General features: G+C 43.2%; 1 protein-coding gene and 1 long non-coding RNA gene across 2 annotated transcripts in view; both read right to left on the minus strand.

Annotated features, from left to right (window-relative positions):
* OPCML (opioid binding protein/cell adhesion molecule like) overlaps window positions 1–21175 on the minus strand; it is a 1104108-nt gene that overhangs the window by 377794 nt on the left and 705139 nt on the right.
* On the minus strand, window positions 13025–18040 carry LOC146399943 (uncharacterized). Its single transcript, XR_014815608.1, has 2 exons — window positions 15288–18040; window positions 13025–14221 (listed from the first exon to the last, which is right to left on the minus strand). It is a non-coding gene; the product is annotated as an uncharacterized LOC146399943 (long non-coding RNA).

The raw sequence follows: 21175 nt of genomic DNA on the forward strand, positions 1-21175 counted from the left end.
CTGCAATAGAAGTTCTCTCTTCTAGTCTTTAGCCTTATCTTAAATCTCACTCTTTTCAGAATCCCATCTAAATTGGAGAGAACCTCTTTAAAGCTTCACCACTATGGGTCCTCAGGGTCAAGTCCAAACACCTCAGTACAGAAACCCTCCATGATCTGTTTCTTTCTCCAGCATCATTTCTCACCATTGACCCCTTCCAGCAACACTGAACCACTTACATTTGCTAACTGGCCCCCTCCTTTTCTCTGTCACCTCTATGGCCTCCTCTCTTTATTGTTCTCCCCATTCTACCTTCCCTAAGCTAATTCTTATTTGTCCTCAGTCTCAGGACAAATATATAACACTATCTCATTTTAGAAGCCAGTATTCCCTCCCATCTCTGAAGTTGGTGCTTGTTTTATGAGAGCCAGCAACACCCTTTCAAAGAATGTCTCCACGACATTGACTTTGACGCCTCTGTAGTCTCCTCTACAAATGAGACTTCAAACCTGTGATAAACAGCAAGTTTGTATTTGTCACACTTAAACCCCAGTGTCTAGAAGAGTTCTGACTGCAAAGCATGTGTTTCATAGATAATGAATACATGCTACATAAGTGACAGCAGTTATTTCCAAATTTACAGTTTCCTCATTCATTCAATGATTCAAAATATGTTTGAATGTATACTATGAACTAAGCGATGCTAGGCAGAGAGTGATGTGTACCAGGCACTGCAGGGATGTGTACTAGGCACACAGAGTGATGTGTACCAGGCACTGAGAGTGATGAGTACTAGGCACTGAAAGTGATAAGTACTAGGAACAGAGAGTGATGTGTACTAGGCACCAGAGTGATGTGTACTAGGCACTGAGAGTGTTGCGTACTAGGCACAGAGTGATACCAAGCACAGACAGTGATGTGTAATAGGCACTAGAGTGATGTGTACTAGGCACTGAGAGTGATGAGTATTAGGCACTGAAAGTGATAAGTACTAGGAACAGAGAGTGTTGTGTACTAGGCACTGAAAGTGCTGTGTACTAGACACCTGAGTGATGTGTACTAGGCACTGAGAGTGCTGTGTATTAGGCACCAGAGTGATGTGTACTGGGCACCGAGAGTGCTGTGTACCAGGCACCAGAGTGATGTGTACTGGGCACTGAGAGTGCTATGTACTAGGCACTGAGAGTGCTGTGTACTAGGCACAGAGAGATACCAAGCACAGACAGTGATGTGTAATTGGCACTAGAGTGATGTGTACCAGGCACAGAGAGTGATATGTACTAGGCACTGAGAATGATGTGCTGGATCTGTTGCCTGCCCTAATGGTGTTTATTGTAATGGGAACGTCTTATGGGGCACTATGGAAAAATTAGGATTTCACACTTCCGACACAGTGAAATGGAGTATCCTTGTGGCAACAGCTCCATCAGAGGCTAGAATTCTTACCGGTGTGCTGAGAAAGGGCCTCAGGATACTACCTCCAAGAGTACAGAGTTACTCACATATGTTCTGAACTAAATGAAACGTGACACCTTTGGAAGTGAAAAGGTTATACTTAATCATGGTGACGCTTTTATGGAGAACTTAAAAAGCATCTTTCCCCAAAGTGCTCAGTTTCATTTCTTACCTGATTTTAGTGACTCTCATAAAACCCTCTGCCATAAGCTGAACCCCTGGCCCAAGCTATCATTATTGCCCACCTGGACTATATTCATGGTTTCCTCACTTATCTCTTTGCTTCGAGGGCTACCAAATTAAAGCCATTCCTCATTCTTTCGTGAGCCATATTTTCTAAAACATCTATCAGATTATGTGTTTTCTGGTGATGACCCACCAGGATTTTCAAGTCATTCTAGGAGGATACAAGGTTCATCATCTTGACCTATCAGTCCTCTGAGTATTTGCAGGATCCTCTATTATAATTCAGATGAAGGGGCTTTCTTACAAAGTATGTGAGGATATATGAGGGGGCTACACAAACATATAATCCATCAGAAAAAAAATACAGATAAGAGACAAAGGTTGAAATGTTCCAAGGACTGCTTTCGCTCTTAGGATTGAGTTCAAAAGTCCTTAGCAATGAAATGGAAGACCCCTTTAGACCTGACTCCTCCCCTTACCTTAGGTTCCCCACCCCCAAATACTTCATGCCTCTTTATGATTTCCATGGGTTGAGAAGTAAAAGAGGATGGTTAAGAACCGTGACTACGGAGTAATCTTTCCAATAGGTGAGTTGTAGGGCGAAAAACGTAGAAGATGATGGTTAAAGGAAGATGTGGGGTTGACAATAAAATTTTATCAATTTATATGTTGTGACCTAGCAGGGGGTGGATATCCTGAAGAGGAAAAGGATATTTGATGGATATTTGATAGGAGAAGGAAATAGATGTAGGTAAAGGCATATGTCCTAAATGCTAATTGAAGATCTATGAAAAAGGAGAACACTAGATGCAAAGAAAAGAAAGGGACAAAGAAGGAACTTGAGTGAGTTCACAACTGATGGCCTATGTTTCCTCTATGAGGAATAGACACTGAGGTCAGCTGGTGAGCGTATGCAGGGTAGTGTGGTTGCAAGGAATCTGGAGGGGGATGAAAGGCTTGGGAGTGCTCTCCTGTCAAATGAGGAAGGCAATGGACTAAGGATCCAGAGGGCTCCCAAGCATCATGAGGAATCACGCAGGGTGGTACAGATTCAATCTGCACAGTACTGTGATTTAACATGACTGTAGGCAAGCAGACCCTCCTAGGTCAGCCCTGCTTTAGAGCAGGGCTTGGCAATCTGTCTACGGAAAAGGCCATAGACTGAGTCTTTGCAAATACTCAGTTCTGCTCTTTAAAAGCATCTGTAGACAATTGAAAAATGAATAAGCACGTACCAATCAAACTTTATTTACAGGCACTAAAATATGAATTTCATATGCTTTCATATATTACGAAGTATTCTTCTTTTGGTTTGTTTTCAGTCATTTACAAATGTGAAAAACCATTCTTAACTCAGCGGTGAATCAAAAACAGGGAGTGGACTGGATTTTGCCCAGAAAGCTTGCTGACTTTTCTCAGGAACCTCACAAATGATTTTCCTCTCTGTTCAAACTCTTCCACATTCATATGTATTTAGTCACTGTGCATTCTATTTATTTCTCATTCAGTTCTCATGATTGCACTTTCAGACAAAAGATAGTGCATTTACCTCTAAGTGCAAATAAGACTCCTTGTTTACAGCAGGAACAGATTACCTGTTACTCAGGTGTTCAGGGAGTGAGGCTGAAGATGAAGAAAACAAAGAGTCACAAAGTGAGTTCAAGAGCCTTGGGGAGTTGCTGGTCCAGGGTGAGACTGCATTATAGCATCTCTAGGACCAACTAGAACACAAATATGCAGCTAGCATTTTCCTTCATCCCAAGCTATAGATAGTAACCTCCCCTCTCCACAGCTATAAAATCTGTGGGATGGGGTAGGGGAGGGGTGGGGGGAGATTGATGTAGTGAGTCAACAAATAAGCTAGGAGAGTTTCAGTTCTTTATTGATGTCACAAAAATCATAGGTGAGTAGGGAGCTGACATTGGGATTCTCTAGGATTGGAAAGAAAAGTTTCCCCTCACTAAAATATTACTATGATCCTGTCCTGTCCCCATAAAGTGAGTAAGACCCTCTAGCTGACTTGCACTGAAGAAGGGAAAAAGCAGCCACATCAGATGCTGGCTCAGGTGGTATCAGATGTGGGCAGCACCTGTAAAGATGATGGATGTTGCCAAATGGTAATTTTCTCTGTGTGGTGGCTGTGATTGATCTGTGCCTTGATGTGATGGCTGAGGCCTTCATATTCAATCTTAAAGAAAAAATATCATGTCATCAAACAATGGGAGTTTCAGATGATGGGGTGGGGGTGGGGGCTATTGCTTTGCTTTTGAAGATGACTCACAGTTTTAGATACTGCTTATTTAAAACTCAAATCCACCAAGCTGGTAGAGACCAGTATATATAATGTCATTAATGGAGAATTCCACAGACATCTGCTTTGCCTCTCTATGGACCCTTTAGCCCTAAGTAGGAAACTCAAGGACTTGGGGCCACAGGTGCTGTTTTCATCTCTTTTTTGTTTTTGGAAAAGAAAACAGGATTTGTAGAGCAGACAGCTGGATAGATAGATGATACTAAAGGAAAATAAGGTTTGCTTTTTCTGGAAAGATGCCTCTGCTCTCACGGAGGGGATCCCATGACAAAGGGAGAACTCTCATAATTCTCTGAAAGAGAATAACAAATTTGGCAGGAGACAGCTCAGCTTTACCAGGAGGGCTTTGAATTTAAATTTCAGGGGCAAAGGTGTGGGGAAACTAGATAAAACTATACTTTTAGAAGACAATAAGTGCAATCTGACTAAAAAAAAGGGGGGGTAATGAAGGAAGTGCCTCATAATTATCAGGCTATAGAAGTCTATATACCAATGTGGGGAGTGTTTATAAAACACAAAGTGAACTTAAAATTTTAGTGTAAAGAGTTAAACTAAAATAAGTTAAGTATCACCAAGACAAGGTGAAATAGTGACAATAACCTAGGAGTCCAAGTGTGGAACTCATTCTACAGCAGCATCTGACAGAAAAGGAGGTAGAAAGCGATATTTTGTACTAAGAAAGCATTAACTTGAGAATAGATATTTCATGATTATTGGAGCCCCTACAGCAGTTTGGGGCCATGCTGAGAACAAGGAGAAGAGGGTCCAGGACCCAACCAATAACAGATGATGTAGAAACTCTGGCCTGAATGGGAGTTCCCGTTGTGGTTCAGCGGTAATGACCCTGACTAATATCCATGAGGACATGGGTTCAATCTCTGGCTTCACTCAGTGAGTCAAGGATCTGGTATTGCTGTGAGCTCTGGTATAGGTCGCAAACGTGGCTCAGATCTGGTGCTTGCTGTGGCTCTGGTGTAGGCCAGCAGCTACAGCTCTGATTAGACCCTTAGCCTGGGGACCTCCATAGGCTGCAGGTGCGGCCGTAAAAAGACAAAAGACAAAAAACAAAAAACAAACAAAAGAACACCTTAAAATACGTATTTGAAAAAATTCTAAAATGTTCATTACAAATGTACTTTTCAGCTATTTATGTGTTGAGTGGGATTCTGGGTATGAGGAATGTGATTTGATGTTAGTCACAAAACTATTGTTAAAAAAATACCCAGCAATTAATTAAATGAAATATAGTACAGCATTGCAAATTATGTGGTGGAAGAATATTTAAATAGCCCCCAAAGATATATGTTCTATAAAGTGAAAAAGCAGGTTACAAACAGTCATATATGATAGTCTCCATTTTTGTTATGAAGACACTATGTATATTTGTTCTTAAGATACTAGTGGCTAATTCAAGTTCTGGGATCGACTTTTATTTTTCTTCTTTTAATTATATATACTTTCCTCAAGATGTATAATAAGGGACATCATCAATAAGTTATTTTAAGCATATTTTAATTTCCAAATATCCAACAAAGGAACAGACATAACATAGCATGTTCTTCACTGAACCTGCTATGCTGTTCATAATGACCTAGAGGAAGAATGGGATCAGACCTCTTCTAATGCTGTTTGTTAACCCACGACCTTCAGAGTGTGGGGTTTACTATGAATACTTATAGTCCTCCTCCCATTCCAGTGATACACCTGTCTCCACACCCACCCCTGGCAATGTTAGAGGGTCTTACACATGTGCTGCATGCATTAAAATTTAAATAAATAGACAAATCAAACAGAGGAAGAAATAAAGAAAAGGAAGTGTGGAGTATGAATTTCCTTCCTGTTGCACTGAATTCTCAGGAGCCAATAATAGGCAGGGTCATTAACCCCTAGATAGTGAGGATCCTACTTTAACATGCGAGTTCTGATAGCCCTTTCACTGTAAGTTCTTACCGCCTACCTTGCCATCATCCTGTGAACCACAAAAGTAAGAAGAGAAGCAAAGCGTTTCTTATCCCAGTTATGGATATTCGAGGTTGAATCTAATTAGGTCATCCGGTATCTTACAGACACATAGACAGGTATTCAAACTCTTACTTCAGGGAAACAAAAGACTTTAAAAAATGATAGATAGATAGATAGATAGATAGATAGATAGATAGATAGATAGATAGATATTAGATGGATAGCTAGATGATGGATGGATGGATAGACAGATAATGGATAGATAGATGATGGATACATAGATATACAGATAATTGATAGATGATAGATAATAGATGGATAATTATTGATGGATAGATAGGTAGGTAGATAGATGGATAGATGAATAGATAGATGATAAGTGGATAGATGGACAATTGATAAATAATAGATGATAGATGGAGGGATGGATGGATGGATAGATAGAGTGATAGAGATAGATAGAGAGATAGACAGAGATAAGAAGGATCCAATTTTGAGAACATGTTGTCCAGTGCTACACCTTCCTTTGCCCTACACCAATTCCCTGGGATGAGTGCCGCCACATCCTATTGAAGCCAGGAGGTTCAATAGGATATGGTAGGGGCTGGAATGGGTGGGGACAGGGTTCCAGAAACTCGGCTGAACTCACTATACACATCTAAACAGTAGAAGTTATATCTCAGACTGTGGTGACAGGAAGAAAGGCCAGCAATAGGCCAATTAAAGCTTTCCCCAAATTATAAAGAGTTCATCTTTAGACCTTATCTTACCAGGACATTCATAATCTATAGCTGGTGGGTTATTTCCCCTCATTTCGTCCTTTGTCCTTCTGAGGGAGTTCTATTACAGACACTGAGCATACCTGTTCAGTCCAGGGTTTTCAGGCTTCTAGACCAAACAGCAATAAATGTTGAACAAAAGCCTACACTTCTCAAATCAATCAAACTGCAGGTCACTTAAACTTATCATAACATAAGCCATGACACCCTGGATGCTGGGAGGACCTAGCATCCTGGCCAGAAGGGCAGTCAGAGTTGCTGGTTTGTACTGTTCTTTTGCCCATGCTGACATGCAAAGGTATCAGGTCACAGGTAAGTGCTTCAGATGTATTTTTCAGCCCAACCTCATGTTCCAATGATTTCTACTGGTATCTGGACCATTAGCCTAACACAGGGGTTGACAGGGTCCCTGGAGTCATTTCCTTTTCACCCCCAGTGAGGAGATGCAAACATCCCTCAGCACTAGGCAAGACAGAGCAGAGGCCCCTTGGGAGCAGCCACAGCTCCACCCGGATGTCGGTCCTGTCTGTGCCCTCCCCAGCCACCTCTGGAAGGAGGGGCGGGAGGGGAGCGCAATCTGTTCTGGAAGGCATGGGCTCCCATGCGCCAGACAGCAAGGACTTTGGACAGCTACAGGCAAGAGGAACAGCCGATTTACCGTGCTCTGATTCCCTCCTGTAAAGACAGGGAAATTATCTGCTTGCCTTGAATATCTTCATTAAAAATGCATTTAAGCTGTGAAGCTCCACGAAGAAGAGACCTGTAATACATGAAAGATTAGCCCCAGATTGCTGATTGGGCTATTTTACATCATTATGGTAATTAAGCTAGCAAGGCTGTTGTGCTGACTTCAACATTTTCCTCCATTTGCCTTTGTCTCCAATTCAAGGTATTTCCCCCTCTTTCCATCTTACAATCTCTCAGTCTTCTTCCTCTCCTCAGCTCCCCACCCCTCCCCGTGCATCTCTTCAGAGCCTGGCTGGTCCGGCCTCATGCATATGCATCTGACTTTAGTCTGATTCAACCTCCCATGGCTTCTCTGCCAACTTCGTCCTGACTGTGCAGAGCAAGGGGAAGAAATTAATTGTAATTACAAGGTGTGAGTGGATATTACAGCTCTCTATCTGATTGTCAGTAAAACCAAATAAAAATGGAACTTAATCAGCCAATTACTAAAACGCAGAGTAAACAAATGAAGACTTATCTCTTCACTTTTTCTTGCTTACTTTCCATCCTCAGGACAACAAGTCTGGCTTAGGGCCGAATTACAGACCCCAGGATGGTATTTTGTGCAGCTCCCTGGGATTCCAATGGCACTACCACTGCGCAGTTGGTGGGGAGCACGTGGGAGGTTGGGGAAGCCTCTTCACAGCTGCACAACCCTGAGGACCCTCAGCCCTCCAGCATCTCAAAGATCACCCCACCATCACCCCTGCCATCTGCTGGAGTCATGGGTACACCTAAACTTCCCCTCTAGATGAAGCTGTTTCATATTTCTTCCTCCCTTTTGTGAGTACCTTGGACAGCTCCTTACGAAGGCTGTAAGGGGTTGCTCTTGAGACCCAAGCAGATCTGGAATATTCCCCTGAGAAATCAGCACTGTCAGAGGCGGCATGTGGGTTACAGGGAGAAATATGAGAGAAAGGCTTTTCATGTGTGACATATGACAAGTCTGCAGGTGTGTAGCCGTGCATGCTGTCCTGTGCAAAAGCCTCCTCCTATTTCCTGGTGACCCCTGGTCCCAGATCACTGCTGGAAGAGTGTAACATACAAGAACCAAACCAAATCTTTCTCTTTCCCCAATGCCCCTTTGTGGTATGCAGCTGAGATTCTTAATAACATAAACGTACTACATGTGTGTGTTCCCACCCATGTGCGGACCTCACCCATCAACAGCCCAACTGTGCTCCAAGGAGGCAGCACAGAGGTACAGGGTGCACCTCTGCCATTGCCACAGATCACCATTTCTACCCTGCCTGTCCATATTCCAAGCCCAGGGACCATGTGTAGCTCAAGTCAGTGCTCCGGTGACCTCATTTGTAATGGAAACTGGAAGAGTATCCCTCTCACGAATGTGGAAGGATTAGATGAACGATGAATGCCAAATGTACTTAATAAAAACTCACTATAATTGTACCACAATGTATGTAAATTGTTGGATTTTTTTGTTTTGTTTTGTTTGTTTGTTTGTTTTTTGTCTTTTTGCCATTTCTTGGGCCGCTCCCACGGCATATAGAGGTTCCCAGGCTAGGGGTCAAATCGGAGCTGTAGCTGCCAGCCTACGCCAGAGCCACAGCAACACGTGATCCGAGCCGCGTCTGCAACCTACACCACAGCTCACAGCAACGCCGGATTGTTAACCCACTGAGCAAGGGCAGGGATCAAACCTGCAACCTCATGGTTCCTAGTCAGATTCGTTAACCACTGCGCCACGACGGGAACTCCTGGTTTATTTTATTTTATTTTGTTTGTTTGTTTGCTTGTTTGTTTTTTGTCTTTTCTTGGACTGCTCCCTCAGCATATGGAGGTTCCCAGGCTAGGGGTCGAATCAGAGCTGTAGCCACCAGCCTACACCAGAGCCACAGCAACGCCGGAACCTTAACCCACTGAGCAAGGCTAGGGATCGAACCCGCAACCTCATGGTTCCTAGTCGGATTCGTTAACCACTGTGCCACGACGGGAACTCCAAGTTGTTGGTTTTTAATCTCTGAATCTGTTCATTCATAAATGATGTGCCTTCCAGTGATCTTGAGAGAACACCATGTCTTATTTTTAGGACTCGATGGGCACCTGCCTCTGCCTGGTCATCCTACTGCATTTCTCAAGGTGCTTGCTCATTTGCTCACCTGGGTTTCCACACCATTTCCCCTCCCACCTCAGGCTCCTCAAACCTTCACACCTCCATATACCCTGTCATCCCTCCCTCCCAGTGACCCTGAATTTCAGAAGCTACTGAGGACATAGAAGCACTTGCCTGCACAGGGACCAACCTTTTCCTCCCTTCAGCATATTCATGAAACTCTGAGAACCTGACTCCCTCCCCTCCACTTGTTAAGCATGGTGCCTTCCAATAGAGGCTCTCCCATTACCTCTCAGCTCTCTCAGTTACCACCTCATTTCTTTGTGCTATCACAGCAAAACTTCACAAAGGAAAATGATGCACTCTTCCTCTCCACTTATTCTCAATCCACTTTCTCCTAAACATATCCCATCAAGCTTCCACCTTTACCACTCATGAAAATTGCTCCTTAAGGTCTCTGACGGCGTCCACATTGTTGAACCAAGTCCACGATGGGCTAGCAGCACTCTACACAGATGGCCAGTGTTTTAAAAACACCCTGTATTTCCTGGGACACATGGGTCTTCCCCACTCAGGGCTCCTACTCTGAGTCCTTACATTGGACACAAATTGTTGGAGCATCTTAGGATCAAGCCTTGAAGCTCCTCCCTTCCTGTATCCTTCTCTCTTTGATCTCATCAGTACTATTAGCAGACCTCCGGTGCACAGGAGACCCTTGACTTCAATCTCAGCCTCTACTCTCATCACTTCCTGGACCTCCCCGTTAGACGTCTAATAGGACTCCTCAGTTGTACCTGTGTAGTACCTTGTGTACCAGATGTATCTAAAACCTTGCTTTCTGAATGATCACCTGGCCCCCTCTAAGAATAACCAGACCTCTTTCTCTGGCTTTCACTTTCTCACTAAACACAACTACTATTCATGTAGCTGTTTCAGATAAAAACCCTTGATTTCTTTTTTTTTTCTTTTTTTACATCCAGTCCACTAGATGCCTCTGTCCACTCTGAATCCCTCTCTCTCCCTCCCGTCTGGGCCCTTCCTGGGTCAAGTCATACTCAGCTCTCCCTTGGATAATATCATGAGACAGCCAGTCTCACCACTCCCACCCACCTCCATTCTTACATTCTCTATGCAGCTGCCACCTTTCTCATCTGAAAATAAGAGAGCACCTGCCTTCAAAACATCTCCCAATGGCTCTTAGCTTCAATTAGGGAAAAAATTACCAAAAAACCCCATGCTTCTATGTTTCCTCCTTCTCAAGCCCCCTACTCACTGTGCTCCCATCACATTAGCCCAGGAGGTCCCACCTGCCTAAAGCCACCAGTGCACTTTCTTATCCTTGTATCCAGAAGGCTCCTCAGGTAGATCTTTACCCAGAAAGATGCTCTACCTTCCAGGTGTCAGATGAGAGAAGGCTCCTCAGACACATAAAGACATGATTCACCCCACCTCCTTCGGTCTCTATTGCATTGCTATTGTTTTGACTCTTTGCTGCCTTTATCATTATTTGACATCATCTTTTAAATTATGTGTACATTTGGTTATCATCTGACTCCCATTATTAGTTAGACCCTGAGCCCCATGACGGTTGTCACCAGCCTATTGTATTCATCTCCACATCCCCAATGATTTTAAAAGTACCCTGTGTACCATCTAATTTAAAACATATTGATTGATTTAATGAATAAATAAATCACTTAAGGGTCTATCATTGACTCTACACAGGCCTTTAGATACCCCGTAATCTAAGGACATCCATAGCCCAGCCTCAAAGATGCCCACCCTGAGCGCCTTCAAAGCCACTGCCTTCCTCTCCTCCCCCATCAACGCCCCCACTCATGACCAGCACAGACCTGGATTTAAATCCCACCTCCTCCACCTGTCAGGTGCATCAGACAAGTAATATTTAAACCTGTCTATACCTCCACTTTCTCAAGAGTCAAATGAGATAATTGTTCCTACTTTGAAAATACTCCCATGAAAGTTAATGAGATAAAGTTTGTAGAGTGACCAGGCCTGGCACATCGAGGCTCTCAGTAAATGGCCCTTCCTTTCTTCTCTCCTCCATGAACAGGTTTCTGGTTTACCACTGGGAAAGGGGCTTATGAAAAACAACTCTAATTAAACAAATTTACATCAACGTGTGAGTGACTCTTAGCCCTTCAGTTATCCAAGAGGAAGCTTATTAACCTAAATGCATTACTAATTGGTAGAATCCCCGTTAGTTTAACAGTGTGAGGGGAAAGTTCAGGCAGAGAAGGGCATGTACCTTTGGGTGAGGATGCTGGGCCAATGGGAGCGAAGGGCTCTGCCTTGGGCCAATGGGAGTGAAGGGCTCTGCCTCTGGGCCAGTGGGGTCACCTCACATGAATTGCCTTTGCCCCTCATGTAGCTTGAGTTATTTTTTCCCTCTTTGTCCATAATGAACTCACTACCTGCTGAAGCATTCAGGGTTTTCTGTTTGCTTGTTATATTCTTAGGGTATTTTTTTTTAATCCTCTCAGAAGGAAGGGTTCCACCAAAGGCCCAGGCCCAGAGATGGCATTGCTGGTTGTCTGCAGAGCCCCATGGGGGTGTGAGCCTGTCTCTCTCTGGGGACAGTTGATAGTGCAGTTGTGGGTGTGGGTGTGGTTGCAGTTGATGGATGGCCATTAGATGCAGGTATGCTTTCCATGTGCTTTGCACACACTTAAACATGCATGAATGTCTGTCACACTGTCAGCCAACCATATGAAATTTCAATACAAGACAAGATCCTCTGGGCTTGGAAACCATGAAAAATGCATTTGAAGGAGCAAGTTTTTGATGACAATTGTCATTAACAACTTTATTTTCAAACATATTTTATATTTCTGGCTGGGAATGGTTGCTCATCTTCTGAACTCTCAGTCTGCCAGGCTGAGTGACAGTCCCCCTTTGAACACTAGTAATGAAGGGACCCCCTAGAGAATGGCAACCACAAAGAGAACACGCAGAGTCGGGGGACAACGCAAGCGCTCCTGTGTTTGCCTCTACGGACACGTCCAATAGCCACATGCTGAAATTATTGCATAGAGCAGAGAGTCTAGTTTATAAAGCATGGACAGAGCACGTCCCCAAACAGTCCCAGTTGTTTTCATTAGCAATTGTCCATTTGTCTGATAAGGAGAGATTTCTCTCAACTTACCTCTTAATTGCATTATCCCCACAGAATTGATCTTACTCAGGCCTGATTTGTCTGAGTCTTGGTTATAGATAAGAAGGTTGGCAGCTATAGAAAAAGGGGTATTTGTGGTCACTCTTTCTCTAATAAGAGGCAGGGTGGGGCAAGATTCCTTTGCATGAACACACATAAAGAGGGCTTATCTGAATATGTTGAGTAACAATACACTGCCTTTACCAGGAATCACCATGCTTGAAGCCAGAGCTCCCAGGAAGAGATGGAGACAAAAACAGGGATGGAGAAAAGACAGAGGAGTAAACCAGTAGGTCTCCAGATACTGATCTGTTCAGCATCAGATTCCCCTTAGCACTTTGCAACTAAATGTAACATAAGAACTTTTTGTGTTCCACTTTTATTTCCTTTTTAGGGACCAGAAAATTACCTTCTGAAGTTCCATGAACCATCAAGAGAATAAGAAGATGAGCCACACAGACGGGTAGAGAGCATTTGCACAAGACACAGCTGATGAAGTACTGCCTTCCAAAAACATAGAAACAACTCTTAAAACTCAACAGTGAAAAATGAACAACCCAATTAAAAATGGGCAAAAGATCAGGCAGCTCATCAAATATGATATACAGATGGCAAATAAGAATATGAAAAGATGTTCAACATCATTTCTCATTAGGGGATTGCAAATTAAGACAATGAGATACCGCTACACACCTATTACAATCGCTAAAATCCGGAACATTGACAGCACTAAATGCTGACAAGGATGTGAACCAACAGAAGCTCTTAGCCATTGCTGGTGGGAATGCAAAGTTGTACAGCCACTTTGGAAAACAGTTTGGCAGTCTCACAAAACGAAGCTTACTCTTCCTACAGAGTCTGGTAATTGTACTCTTTGGTACTTGCCCAGATGAGCTAAAAAGTTATGTCCACACAGAAACCTGCCCACGATGTTTATATCAGCTTTATTCATAATTGCCCAAACTTGGAGGCAATCAAATGTTCTTCAATAGCTGATTGGATAAATAAACCAGTGTATTCATAAAACGGCATATTATTCAGCGGCTAAAAAGAAATGAGCTATCAAGCCTCATCTGAAAAGGCTACATGCTGTACAATCTCAACTATAACACATTCTGGAAAAGGCAAACCCATGGAGACAGTAAAAAGATCCATGATTGCCAGAGGCTGGGGGAGGGGAGGATGACGAAGTGGAGCACAGAGGCTTTTTAGGGCAGTGAAACCACACTGTGTGACACGATAATGGTGGATATAGCCATTATTAATTTGTGAAGATCCATGGAATGTGCAATACAAAGCGGGCCTCCTACCTAAACTATGGACTTTTTTGATAATGTGTGGATGTAGGTTCCTGGATTGTAACAAATGGGCCACACTTATACAAAATTATTATTATTATTATTATTATTTGCTTCTAAGGGCCACACCTGTAGCATATGGAAGTTCCCAGGCTAGGGGACTAATCGGGGCTGCAGCTGCCAGCCTATGCCACTGCCACAGCCACAGCCACGCAGGATCCAAGTCGCGTCTGCAACGTGCACCACCGCTCATGGCAACACCAGATCCTTAACCCACTGAGCGAGGCCAGGGATCAAGCCCACATCCTCATTGATATCAGTTAGGTTTGTAACTGATATCAATGAGCCACAACAGGAACTCCTCCCTAACACAAAATGTTAATGGTAGAGAAAATTGTGGGGTAGTGGGGCAGATATGTGGAATTCTGTACTTCCTGCTTAATTTTGCTCTCAACCTAAAATTACTCCAAAATATAATTTCTTTTAAAAATGTCATGAACAAGCAAACGAAATCATTTTATTGTTTACAAAGAGGGCGAAAAAATTAAAATCTCTCTATTTACCATTTTCCCTCATGTCATGTGCAAATGATACATTTTAGACATAACTTCCAGGTTGGGGAAATTCTGTCTTGCCCCAAAGAAAGCCAGTGCCAACTTTGACGTTCTCTAGAATACCTGGCTATTTATTATTGACAGCATGCTCGGTGAATGTCCTAATGAATGAGTAAGGAGGCAGGAAGAGCTGTGCAAGGAACCAGATTTCAGAGACCTGGTCATACTCTAGATACCAGGCCAGGCACTGGATGGAGTAGGTGGCCTTGTCGTCTCCACAAATCTACCCTGTGAAGAGCCTTCTCCTTTAAAGATGGAAATGGAGGCACAGGGAGTTGAAATAACTTTCCCAAAAGCATAGCAAGGAATTGTTATGATTGACATTAAAAATCCAGATTAATCCAACTTCAAAACTCACCTACTTTCATCAGAAGGTTTTAGTTAGGATGGCATTTGTTCTGGTATTAGAAGAATCAGGTCAAGCTACACCTGTTCCTGCTGGCCTAAGTATAATTTGGCATTTGGTAGTGGGGGCATTAGCCCCAAAGGTGATTACACTGGGCTACACAATTGAAAATTTGATTTAAAAATAATAGGAAGTTCCCGTCGTGGCTCAGCAGATTAAGCACCCGATGTTGTCTCTGTGAGGATGTGGGTTTGATCCCTGGCCTTGCTCAGTGGGTTAAGGATCTGGTGTTGTCTCAAGCTGAGGCAGAGGTCACAGATGCATCTCTGATCCAGTGTTTCCCTGGCTGTGGCAAAGTACACAGCTGTAGCTCCAATTCCACCCCTGGCCTGGGAGCTTCCATATGCTGCAGGTGTGGCTTTAACAAGAAAAGGAAAAAAAATATTATAGCAGCTGCTATATCCCAGGGGCTTATCATGGGCTACCTGACTCCTATAGATTAGCCTATCTAACTTCACTGCGATCCTCTTGAGATAGAGAGGGTTATTATTTCCACTGGACAGGAAGGACACTGAAGCAAAATGCAGATAACTTAAAGTTTATGTATCTAGTAAGGAAGTCCGATGTCAGGATAGATGGGTAGTAAAGGAGAGCTGTTGTTATGAATAAGTGAGTAAATATTACTGAACGCATCAGTCAATGAATGATGGGAAAGCAGGACAGGCCCAGAGAGAAGCCCAAGACTGGAGACTTATATACGAAATAGCTACCCTGCACAGATCATATTTGAGAAAGGCCTCTGCTCCCCTTCATTGACAAGTTTCCTAAGGAGAAGCAAAAAGATCAGAGCTCTAAAGGCCTGAGACCATGCCTCTCACCTGCTGTCCAGCGATGGCCAACGCACAGAGCCTTATAGCTCAGCTTTCTGAAGTCCTTCACGTCCTTCACGTCTGCCTGGTGAAGACCTCCCTGTCTGCTATGAGGGATCACAAGCTGCATTGTTTTCATATATTCCCCATACATGCTCTGACCGCCTGCATTTTGGGTCTTCATTTGCCTATACTTAGTAATATGAACTATATATTGATAATATACAGTCAATATTATACCTAATATTGACTGTATATTGATAACCAGACTCCAGTCCAAGCAATATAGGTAGAGAAATAAAACATTCTCTATTAAGATTTAGAAGAGTCCAGGGAATCAGAGACGGCAGGGTGTGTGTAACCTCTGGGCTGAAGTAGCAGAATATTGCAGAACCTATATTGATTCCTTTCCCCTAATCTGTACTCTCATCATATGCATATGTTGCCTTTATACTGGCTCCTCCTCTCGGTTCACTAATTTAGCCGGCGCAGGGTTTTCCATCAATTGTCATAAGGCTATAGAGCACATGGGGTATTTCATGTATTCCCCATACATGCTTCCCATGATTCCCATCACTGCGGGGATCGCCTGAACCACACAAACTCCTCCGAGCTTTTAGCCTTCCCCAAGTGGTAAGTATGTGATTTGTAATTTCATCCCAACATATCCACAAAGCTGTTTTGGACTCTATCTTCTACTTAAATGGAATCACCTCTGCCATGACCTATGTGATTGAGACTGGAAAAGTGTGCGAAGTACGGGAGAGAAGCCTTGATGTGATTAACCAGCTGACAGCCTGAGCCTTTCCTGCACCTGCGCAGTCTACCCTGGAGTGCTGGCACACCAGGCAGAAAGGCCCACTTCATCATCAGCCCCTTTAGCTATGCTCTTCCCTCAGAGAGGATCAGGATCCAAAATCATAAAGCCCAATTACAGACAACGTCAGGAGGTGCTAGCTTTTGGACAGAACTCAAGGGATTTCCAAAAAGTTGCGTTGGTAGAGCATAACCCCTGGGAAGCAGAAGGTAGGAGTGACCTTCCGCTAATGAATTCTGCCCTCTACCTTTTCCCCTAAATTGCACATGCGTCTTGCCTTTCTAAGGACAAGAACCACACATGGGTGTTATCTTCCAAGTGAAAAGTGGAAATATGTTTTAATTTAAAACTACAAGGGAATGCATCTCTTTACACCCAGCAATCTTGATATTCAGCACTATTGGTGAAAGAAAGTGCAGAGGAAGCATAACTAAATTCAATCGTTTTGATGCAATAGATATATTTAGAAGACGTCTGTGTGAGGCAAGGTCTCTTTAAGTTCAGAATCAAATTTATCCCACCTGCATTTTTTTTTTTTTATAATCGAGCTACAGTCACAGACTCAGATAATGAAGGCTTAATTTTGTTCACTGACTCGTATATCCCGGAATCATAAACCTGTCTTACTACATGTACATGAATGCAACTGGGCAAATCACAGCAATTACACATGGCATTAAAAAAAAAAAGATCCACACAAAATACAGGAGGAAATTTTGAAAGCATAAGGTTAATATGCCTCACTGTCACGCAACGAACAGGGGTCCAAACTCTAAACAACAAATTGATGTTTAAATGCTCGTTTAACAGACAATGGAGGGCAGTGATTCAACACCCTTGGAAGAAACGAGATAGAAATGATTTTCAGTCAAAGGGGAATAATCTACATTCATGAGCCCACAGGTGATGTGGTGCTCTCCACCATGGCTCCATCACGGGCAGACGAGCCCTGCTATTTTCAGCCACATTAATGCAGCTGTGTCAGTATGTAGGTGAGTCAGTCCTGCTTCATCAGACACATCAACAGCCAGAATCAGAACTGCCATTTTCCCTCCGACTTAGACATATTTTCTTAATTGCCATCTTTAAATAGACGCTACTCCTCCTGCCTCTCCAAAACCATCCATCATCATTGTAATAGGGCCAGAAATGACCACCATAGTCATTTTCCCTTGACCTTCTCTTCTGACTCCCCCTCCCCACCAGGGAACGTCCCTCACACAACAGCTCCCCTCTCTGCTTTCTGCCCTTCACATTTCAAACACTTCCAAGTCAGGCTGTCAAACCTGTGTGGGTGCCAACGAGCCCTGCACAAACCTTGTGGCAATGGAGATGTTCGTTGCCATTTGCGTTTTCTTTTTTATCCTGTGCTACAAAATACCATCACTGAACCAACTGTTTTGTCTCCAAGTGCATCTCCTGTCTGCCCTCTTCATTTTCCTTTCTCACTCTGCCATTTCTTCCTCTCCAGTCAAGGAGAAGCAGGCTTGCCTCATTCCTTCCCACCACTCTTACCTCTCCTGGGGACTCTGACAATATGACAACACCGTCTTCAAGAATGACCATGGATGTGGTGGCCCTGTTGAACCACAGCCTCCTCCTGCAAGGTTTCAAGTAGCTAAAGAATTCCTGGTCACATGCCCTATCTCTACAACCCTCCACCTCATCAAAAGGCAATTCAGCATCTAATTGCACGTTCATTCCCAACCTCTTTTTGGCTTGTGATGAAAAAAAAAAAAAAAAAAGATCATGATATTTAAAGTTCCAGAAAGAAGAGTCTACAATAAAGGAAGAGAAAATTAAGCCAACATTCTATAAAGCTGGAAGGCCAAACTTCAAGTCATAACTGGAAGAGATGCAGCCCACATTAAAATGTCTGATTTCTCACTGAATTCTTTGAATCCCAGTCAAAGGATAGATACCCTTCATTTCAGCCCGTGTAGACCATGGATAGGTTTCAGACAATATTTGTTAACTTCCTGTAATGGTATGCAACTTATATTCACACACTCGCACAACACACCCCTTACACATACCAAACACACACATACACACATATACGTAACATATGTAATATATGCCTATTATAATTTCTATAATATGCTTATATATAGATATACTGATACACTATACTTATATAGATATACTGATATACACACTTACAAATATATATAATATATGTTACTACTGATATATCAGTAGTAATCAGATTCTCAAAGGAGTCAATGCTTTATAAAAATCAAACAAAAACCTGAGAATCAGTGATTCATACCTACTCCATGAATGATTTTAACAATTTTTATTTATGGATTGATTTTTGTTCTTTTGTCTTTTTAGGGCCACACCTGCAGCATATGGAAGTTGCCAGGCTAGGGGTCAAATGGGAGATAGAGCTGCTGGCCTACGCCACAGCCACAGCAACATGGGATCCAAGCCAAGTCTGTGACCTACACCACAGCTCTCAGCAACGCCAGATCTTTAACCCACTGAGCAAGGCCAGGGATCACACCCACGTCTTCATGGATACTAGTCGGGTTCGTTAACCACTGAGCCAGGACGGGAACTCCTTTAACAATTTTTAATGAATTGGACTTGTGCAATATTTAAAGATAACCCTAAAAGAGTATTTATGATGAACTATAGTTTGCAGAAGAAGGATCTAATCTGAAAAATCAATGAAGAATATAAGGCAAAATTGCCTATTTATCCTGCACAAGCAACAATTTTGAACAAAACAGAATTGGTAACTCTTGACTGGTGCCTGGCTTCCAGATAATTTTTGAGTAAAGCTTATGAGATTTCATAAATTTCATACATCTCTAGGTCATTTACTTCCTAGCTCATAGCTCACTTTTCTGAGAAGTTATTGAATGTTGGGTTACATTCCACTCAATAAACAATCGGCCTTCTTCACAAATAGGCAAAGAATGGGAAGATATTGAAAATCACAGAATGTAGATCCAAAAGGACTTGGGTTTTTAGTAGTCAACTTTAACTATTTCCTTCCTGAGAAAACACAGGTGAGGAAAAACCCTAGGTCCAATCAAACTCTGTATGAACATGAAGTCCCATTGAAAGCTGGCCAGAACCTTGGTGCTGGTTTCTGAAGGCTGCTGTGACAAAGTACCATAGATGAGGGTGGAGGTGGGTGGGAGTGGGAGTGGGGGTGTATTAGGGAGTTTCCAAAGGGCAGAAGCTGACTTCACAATTCTGGAGACAGGGAATGGGAAATTGAGGTTCTGCTCCCTCCAAAGCAGCTTGGAGAGGGTCCTCCTTTGCCTCTTCCAGCTTCTAGTAGCAGTCACCGTTCTGCCTTATACAGCAAATCTCCAATTTCCTCTTCCACCTTCATGGAGATGCCTTCCCCCTGTGTATGTGTCTTCACACGGTGACCCCCTCTGGCACTCTGTGTTCAAGTGTCTGTCTTCTTATAAAGTCATCCATCATTCCAGACTAGGACACACGCCAGTGACCTCATCTTAACTTGATTAGCTCTACAAAAACCTTATTTCCAAATTAGGTCACATTCACAGGGAACGGTGGTTAAGACTTCAACATATTTTGGGGAGGTGAGTGATGCAATTCGACCCATAACATCTTAATAGCTGGAGATGTTACCGGTGCAACGATATTAATATTAAACAGACAAATTTGAAGTGGAATTGTGCTGGTCGATCAGCCATTTCAGGCAGAGTTCCCTGACTGGCAGCTCCTGGAAAGGGGGCAAGCAGGGCACAGAGCGCGTCCTTCCTAGAGAGAGGACATCCAGGCTGCAGAATCATAACGTCAGTTTCATCAGCGCCACCAAAGGTGATCAGGCTGTGAAGGACTGATTTATGCCCATCTGGCTGACAGGAGACGGATTTATATACTGGCGTGAGAGTCTTTATGACTACTGAGGACTCTCCCCAGCAGGGGAGAAGGGAGGTCACACATACTGGCTGTGCCCCTTCCCGGGACACATCCACTTAGGAAGACTCATATTAAAGGTGAGTAGACCACTAGCTAAGTGTGGGAATAGCACCAGAGGAAACTGAAATAGCCTTAAACAACACAACTGAATCAAAAAGTATCAAGAGTTGCCACCTTCCGTTTCAGGAATAGGACAGTTAAATACCTAAGAGAACTGAACGCTGTGTACATAAGAAGCACATAATAATTGCCTGCTGATTAGGTTAATGGACAGAGACTCCTAATCTCCAACCAGAGTCGACGTCTCCCTGTATGGTACCAGGGACTTGGTAACACATGTCTATTCTGGGCTTACTTTTGTAGATTCCAAACAGTGCTTTCTATTTGCATTCGTTTGCCTAATAGCTGGACGTTTCTATATCTCTGTCCCATGGCAGAATATAACCCCTATGAGATGCCTGTGTATTTGGCTCACTTATCAGCCTCTAGGGCTGAGAAGAGACCCAGACACATAGAAAGCATCTTTTGCCACCTTGCGCTTGATGACTGCATCCACCACCAAGGCAGGACAATTGACATCCAAGTGAACCGTGGTCCTTCTTCCACTGCTTCCATCTCTGTGCTCAGTCTTTTGGATGGGGGCACCAATTACAGACTCAAGCACCCACCCTA

This window comes from Sus scrofa, chromosome 9 (genome assembly GCF_054392235.1).
Source record: "Sus scrofa isolate SSC_HxYL_T2T_F1_AM1 chromosome 9, Sscrofa_HxYL_maternal_Yorkshire_Landrace_v2.0, whole genome shotgun sequence".
In the NCBI taxonomy this organism is placed as follows: Eukaryota; Metazoa; Chordata; class Mammalia; order Artiodactyla; family Suidae; genus Sus; species Sus scrofa.